Source organism: Hyla sarda, chromosome 2 (genome assembly GCF_029499605.1).
Source record: "Hyla sarda isolate aHylSar1 chromosome 2, aHylSar1.hap1, whole genome shotgun sequence".
In the NCBI taxonomy this organism is placed as follows: domain Eukaryota; kingdom Metazoa; phylum Chordata; class Amphibia; order Anura; family Hylidae; genus Hyla; species Hyla sarda.
In genome coordinates, this window is record NC_079190.1 from 481,085,135 (window position 1) to 481,093,359 (window position 8,225).

Below are 8,225 nucleotides of genomic sequence, written 5' to 3' on the forward strand. Positions count from 1 at the left end.
CTTTCAAATATTTCCCGTCAACGGATTGGGAGTCCGATCCCTTCAACTTGAGGTCGACAAGGTCTGCTCCTAAAGCCTCCACCAGCATGCCCAAGGAGGAGGAGCTTAAAGAGTCAAGTTCATCATCTTCTATGTACAACAAAGAGTCAAGTTCTTCATTTTCTACAGATTGTCGAGAGTTAAGTCCTGCTCAAGTTCAAGAAAGCAAGCCCAAATTGCGGGCACCAAAGACTGTACCTAGGCCCTCTCGGAGCAATGAGAGTTTGCCTCCTGCACAGGTACCAACGTATGTACCAAGGCCCTCTTCTGAAATGGAGAGTTTGCCTGCTTCCAGGGTACCAACAAAAGGGTCATGGGTTGCTCCTAGTTTGGAGATGGTGCTCAAGCCCTATTGCTGCACTGTGATCCCGGCTAGTAAGCCTATAACCCCTTCTCAAGCTGTTTTCCACCACTCTATCCTCACCAATGTGGTGTGGCAAAGCTATGTTAATTCTGATCCTGCCCCTGATGTTGGCAGATATGGGGGAACCAGGAGAGGCACTACAAGAGTACAGAAGAACATCTTCTAGAGAGACTCTAAAGTAATGTCATATTGTTTTTTTGTCTAACCATTTTGTCTTACAGCAACCAAGTTCAAGAATTGTGCCTAGCAAGACTGTGCTAAGATTGTTCCAGTTCAAAGTTCAGCAACGTAACCACTAAGCTTGTGCCTGACTATTAAGTTAAGAGACTCCTAGCCTGTAGGACATTCATTAAGGACTGTACCCGGCTGAGTTGTGGTTAAGGCCGTGTTTACCTTTCCCTTCCTATGAACTCCTAGTGTAGGTGGACTCCTGAACCTTACACGCCAATTTGTATATTTTCTTTGGACTCTTAGTGTAGGTGGACTGCTGATCCTTACACGTCTGCTTTATGTATATACCAGCAGCTTCATAAGAACTCTTATGATAAATGTTGCACTTATCGGATGAATGCATCTGAAACATGTTGGAGTGTTGATAAATGTATAGTAAATATGTATATGGTTCTCTACACAGGAAGGTATCCTCATATCTGTGTACATGAGTAGTAAGTAAAGGTTGTACATAGGAAAATAGTCTAATGTCTATGTACATAAAAAGTAAGTTAGAGCTGTACACAGAAAATATCGACGTACTGCACGTGTACACTCAACACTAAAAACCTCACTAATTCTTGTACATATAAATGTATAGAATGCTAAAGGTGTTTAGTAGGTAACTCAATAGGGGACACCTTGGCTCCTCCGAGGGTAGTATTATTGCTGTCGCCCATCGCTAACACCTGTCTAAAGCAAAAATAGTAGGGAGAATTCCCCTTAAACTAGTACTTGTACACATAGTACCTTAGATTACTCACTTAAATGTACTACCTCAAAATTTCTCTAGTACATACATCAAAATAAATATCTCACTTAAGAAAAACACTTAAGGAATTGTAGCATATTGATACCCAATTCCTGCCACTGTTAGTTACACTTCTTCTTTTCTTCCATTGCATGTGTGAGATGCTCTGCCTGGCCAGTAGGTGCTCTTGCAAATACAAAAATAAACATGTAATTCTAAGAATAACCTAATAGGTTGTTTTGAAAGTGCTCTAGGGATAAGTAGCATGTAGCCCCTAGCAGCCACCCTTACTGTGACCTAGCTTCCGGCTAGCCAGTATGCCTTTCGTGTACTAACTAACAGGTAACTTATTGTTGGCAAATAGAATGTGGGAGATAATACAAATGCCTAGTCAGCTAGAAGCTAACTGTATAGAAAGCTGTACTAATGTCTAGTTAGCCTTATGTATAGAAGTATGTGCTAATGTTCAGTTTAGCCTCATAAAAATGTACAGAGAGCTGATAAAGTGTCTTAGGAGCTAGCAACTACATGTCAGATAGCTGCCTAATTGCCTAGTAAGCTTCAAATGTATAATAAGTTTGATAAAGTTGTATAGTAAGCTAGAAACTAAAGGATAGATAGCTTCTTTAAATGTCTAGATAGCTTTAAATGTCTAGATAGCTTTAAATGTCTAGATAGCATTAAATGTCTAGATAGCATTGACTGTCTAGATAGCATTATATGTCTAGATGGATTTCTAATTGCCTAATCCAGATACTAGGAAAGGTATCAAAAGAATGTAAATGTGTTTAATCTATTTAGGATGTATAGAAAAAGTACAGATTATCCTGTTCTATAGCATCCTGTTCTAGTCCTAGTCCCTCTGTCTCAGGGGACAGACATCGAGGCCGACTTATCTTAAGTAAGGGGGTTTGTGGTGTCCCGGTACCGCATCTTATACGGTACCTATGTATGTGTGGGTCCCCATAGCCAGAGTCCCTAGGACGTAGGGATCCCTGTTGTTTAGCCTACCCCTTGTCGCCTCTATTCCAACTATTAGCCTAGTAAGTTATGTAAGGGTAATGTAAATATAGTAATATATATGTAGATAAATGGTTAATTACCGGTTCCATAGTGTTGCAGGACCTGCGGGTCACGTGACTAGGTAAATTCTATGGTATTTTGCTTAAGGACCTTTGGAGGCCCTGTGACGTATGCAATCCCATTACTCTCTGTAATGGTGAGTGACAGATGTTCGGACCAATCGGATTCACCCTGCCCCCTGCCCATATAAGGGAGCGGCGGCCATCTTTTCTCTCTCTTGTTCCTGGGCTGTCAAACGAGAAGGATCTGCGCAGCAGCTATCGCAGTGAGTTAGGCCCGAGCCTTGCGGCAACGGCTGAGTAATTCAGAATAGAGAGTGTATCAATCCCCAGACACTCTGCAGCATCACCGGACCTAATATAACCCCTAAATCCAGACGGATCTGCAAATATCTACCCTAAATTCAGTGACTTGCTAAATAGCTCAAGGTCCGCAACAACTGTCAGTCACTGAGCAACATAAGGACTGTTTATACGAGACTGTTACTGTGCCTTGGATGTATCGCAAGCACTTAAGTAAAGTTGTTCAAGTTTAAGTTTAATCTCCTTGTGGACCTTCAGTCATTTCATGCACCTATCGTTACTGGGAAGCGCGGCGATAGGCCGGAGCATTGCCTCAGCATACCAGCCCTCAGCCTGGCGTCACGAACTATAGGGTTAACATTAACCCCTCATATACCGATACCATACCACCACTACCATACACCCCCCAAGGGCTACCACACATTCATCATACACATTAAATTAAACTTAAAAAGAATGAACGATTTCAGCTAAAATTTTAGTTGGATAAAAGATCTTTCATTTAGGAAATAATTTTGTCAAGATGTTACAAGTAAGATGCTTTGCCTTAGCTGTTCCTGGAGGGATCCGCCAAATGGAAAAGGATTTAGGTAAACTAGAAGAATGGTCAGAACTCTGGACACTGACAATTAATGTGGATAAGTGCAAAATAATGCACCTGGGGTGTAAAACCCCTCGGGCAGAATGCAGAATATTTGGCACAGCCCTGACTTCAGTATCTGAGGAATTGGATTTAGGGGACATTATTTCAGAAGGCTTGAAGGTAGGCAGAAAATGTCATAGACCAGAATTATTGGTGTATAGGGAGAGGTATTAGCAGTAGAGGGAAATGCTCATGGGTGTATTGGAAGAGGTATTAGCAGCAGAAAGAGGGAAGTGCTCATAGGTGTAGAAGGAGAGGTATTAGTACTAGAGGTAAGTGCTCATGAGTATATAGGAAGAGTTACTAGCAGTAGAAAAAGGGAAGAGCTCATGGGTGTGTATTGTATACGTCCTCTCACATTCAGATTAGCTGTTTATTTTGTTCTGCTCCATCATACGAATAAAATAATGCTCCACTTCTGCCATGGTGTCCAGGATTTTGCACTATGTTTATGTCGTAGGTTTGCAACAGCTGGAGGTCCACAGTTTGGAAACCACTGTTCTTTAAGCTAAACACAGCAGCAGCACACATTTGTCTTGGCTGTCAGGAGTCTAGGCTGTTTAGCTCACAGAGCATTGTCTAAATTCAATACAATTATATCCAGTCCTCAGTCCAGAACAGGACTAACTGGGACTAACCGTCTGAATGTAAACTAGAGTGTTCTCATTCACACATCGCAAACACATTGATACTATGGACTGGCCGCCCGTTCCCCAGACCTGAATCCGATTGAGCACATCTGGAACATCATGACTCGCTCCATCCTACCAACGCCACCTTGCACCACAGACTGTCCAGGAGTTAGCGGATGCTTTAGTCCAGGTCTGGGAGGACATCCCTCAGGAGACCATCCGCCACCTCATCAGGAGCATGCCCAGGCATTATAGAGAGGTCATCCGGGCACGTGGAGGCCACACACACTACTGAGCCTCATTGTGACTTGTTTTATGGACATTACATAAAGTTGGATCGGCCTGTAGTGGGGTTTTCCACTTAGATTTTGAGTGTGACTCCATATCCAGACCTCAATGGGTTGATAAATTTGATTTCCATTGATAATTTTTGTGATTTTGTTGTCAGCGCATTCAACTATGTAAAGACGAAAGTATTTCATACGATTAGTTCATTCATTCAGATCTAGGATGTGTTATCTTAGTGTTCCCTTTATTTGTTTGAGCAGTGTAGATAGATAGATAGATAGATAGATAGATAGATAGATAGATAGATAGGTAAAAATCACAAATATGGGCAGCACTGGAAAAGAAAAATCTTCTGGTGCTAGCTATGTTGGACTTGGTCCCAATGTGAAAGTCCCAAAAATGTAGAAAAAAGAAAAATAGCAGCACACAGGTACTTCGGTGAAAAACCTCTGATGATGGGTGAATAAAGACCACATTTTTTTCACCGAAGTACCTGTGTGCTGCTATTTTTCTTTTTTCTAGATAGATAGATAACATACCAACTGAAGTGATCAACCTTTATTACTATTACAAAGAGTTGCCACAAGGTGGCGCAATCCAAGCAAACATCAGGCATAATAATGTGATGTCAGACAATTGCATCCTAGCTGAATAGGTGCGCAGTCACTCTGAGGATGATGAATAAATGAGAGGTCAGAAGTCTAAAGGAGTGATATTCATAATGCTTTATTATATGGGGCAGCTAGAATTACAGACAGTCACTTGCCCTAGTTGTCTAGTAATACAATCTATAACAATTTTATTAGCAAAAATATTTACAATACCAATAAATTCAGTGCATACACACGGCTCATCATCCAGAATATATTGCCCTGCTTTCATCTTGTATTAGCCCTCTACTCTACCTCCATATGAATTGGATTTCATACAGAAGTGTTTTACTGTCACATTCTGTACAAACCAAAGATGTATTCAATGCATTATGTGAGGAAGTATTGTCCCCTAACATTACCCCTACATGTTTCCTGGTCACATCCCTTCCCCTTCATCCCACCAAACCCCTTCCCTTCAATTCCTTGGTTGGACTTGATGGACATATGTCTTTTTTCAACCATACTATGTAACTATGTAAAATGTCTCCTCATCATCATCCAGATCAGCCTGTCCTGTACATGTCTCCTCATCATCATCCAGATCAGCCTATCCTGTACATGTCTCCTCCTCATCATCATCATCCAGATCAGCCTGTCCTGTACATGTCTCCTCATCATCATCCAGATCAGCCTGTCCTGTACATGTCTCCTCATCATCATCATCCAGATCAGCCTGTCCTGTACATGTCTCCTCCTCATCATCATCCAGATCAGCCTGTCCTGTACATGTCTCCTCATCATCATCCAGATCTATCTGCCCTGTACATGTCTCCTCCTCATCATCATCATCCAGATCAGTCTGTCCTGTACATGTCTCCTCATCATCATCATCCAGATCAGCCTGTCCTGTACATGTCTCCTCCTCATCATCATCCAGATCCATCTGTCCTGTACATGTCTCCTCATCATCATCATCCAGATCAGCCTGTCCTGTACATGTCTCCTCCTCATCATCATCCAGATCAGCCTGTCCTGTACATGTCTCCTCATCATCATCCAGATCAGTCTGTCCTGTACATGTCTCCTCATCATCATCATCCAGATCAGCCTGTCCTGTACATGTCTCCTCATCATCATCATCCAGATCAGTCTGTCCTGTACATGTCTCCTCATCATCATCCAGATCAGCCTGTCCTGTACATGTCTCCTCCTCATCATCATCCAGATCAGCCTGTCCTGTACATGTCTCCTCATTATCATCCAGATCAGCCTGTCCTGTACATGTCTCCTCATCATCATCATCATCCAGATCAGCCTGTCCTGTACATGTCTCCTCATCATCATCCAGATCTATCTGTCCTGTACATGTCTTCTCATCATCATCATCCAGATCAGCCTGTCCTGTACATGTCTCCTCATCATCATCATCCAGATCAGCCTGTCCTGTACATGTCTCCTCATCATCATCCTCATCATCCAGATCAGCCTGTCCTGTACATGTCTCCTCATCATCATCATCCAGATCAGCCTGTCCTGTACATGTCTCCTCATCATCATCCTCATCATCCAGATCAGCCTGTCCTGTACATGTCTCCTCATCATCATCCAGATCAGCCTGTCCTGTACATGTCTCCTCATCATCATCCAGATCTATCTGTCCTGTACATGTCTCCTCATCATCATCATCCAGATCAGCCTGTCCTGTACATGTCTCCTCATCATCATCATCCAGATCAGCCTGTCCTGTACATGTCTCCTCATCATCATCCTCATCATCCAGATCAGCCTGTCCTGTACATGTCTCCTCATCATCATCATCCAGATCTATCTGTCCTGTACATGTCTCCTCATCATCATCATCCAGATCAGCCTGTCCTGTACATGTCTCCTCCTCATCATCATCCAGATCAGCCTGTCCTGTACATGTCTCCTCCTCATCATCATCCAGATCAGCCTGTCCTGTACATGTCTCCTCATCATCATCATCCAGATCAGCCTGTCCTGTACATGTCTCCTCATCATCATCCAGATCAGCCTGTCCTGTACATGTCTTCTCATCATCATCATCCAGATCAGCCTGTCCTGTACATGTCTCCTCATCATCCAGATCAGCCTATCCTGTACATGTCTCCTCCTCATCATCATCATCCAGATCAGTCTGTCCTGTACATGTCTCCTCATCATCATCATCCAGATCAGCCTGTCCTGTACATGTCTCCTCCTCATCATCATCCAGATCAGCCTGTCCTGTACATGTCTCCTCATCATCATCCAGATCAGTCTGTCCTGTACATGTCTCCTCATCATCATCATCCAGATCAGCCTGTCCTGTACATGTCTCCTCATCATCATCATCCAGATCAGTCTGTCCTGTACATGTCTCCTCATCATCATCCAGATCAGCCTGTCCTGTACATGTCTCCTCATCATCATCCAGATCAGCCTGTCCTGTACATGTCTCCTCCTCATCATCATCCAGATCAGCCTGTCCTGTACATGTCTCCTCATTATCATCCAGATCAGCCTGTCCTGTACATGTCTCCTCATCATCATCATCATCCAGATCAGCCTGTCCTGTACATGTCTCCTCATCATCATCCAGATCAGCCTGTCCTGTACATGTCTCTTCATCATCATCATCCAGATCCATCTGTCCTGTACATGTCTCCTCATCATCATCATCATCCAGATCAGCCTGTCCTGTACATGTCTCCTCATTATCATCATCCAGATCAGCCTGTCCTGTACATGTCTCCTCATCATCATCATCCAGATCAGCTTGTCCTGTACATGTCTCCTCATCATCATCCAGATCAGTCTGTCCTGTACATGTCTCCTCATTATCATCCAGATCAGCCTGTCCTGTACATGTCTCCTCATCATCATCATCATCCAGATGAGCCTGTCCTATACATGTCTCCTCCTCATCATCATCCAGATCAGCCTGTCCTGTACATGTCTCCTCATCATCATCATCCAGATCCATCTGTCCTGTACATGTCTCCTCCTCATCATCATCCAGATCAGCCTGTCCTGTACATGTCTCCTCCTCATCATCATCCAGATCAGCCTGTCCTGTACATGTCTCCTCCTCATCATCATCCAGATCAGCCTGTCCTGTACATGTCTCCTCATCATCATCCAGATCAGCCTGTCCTGTACATGTCTCCTCCTCATCATCATCCAGATCAGCCTGTCCTGTCCATGTCTCCTCATCATCATCCAGATCAGCCTGTCCTGTACATGTCTCCTCATCATCCAGATCAGCCTGTCCTGTACATGTCTCATCATCATCATCCAGATCAGCCTGTCCTGTACAT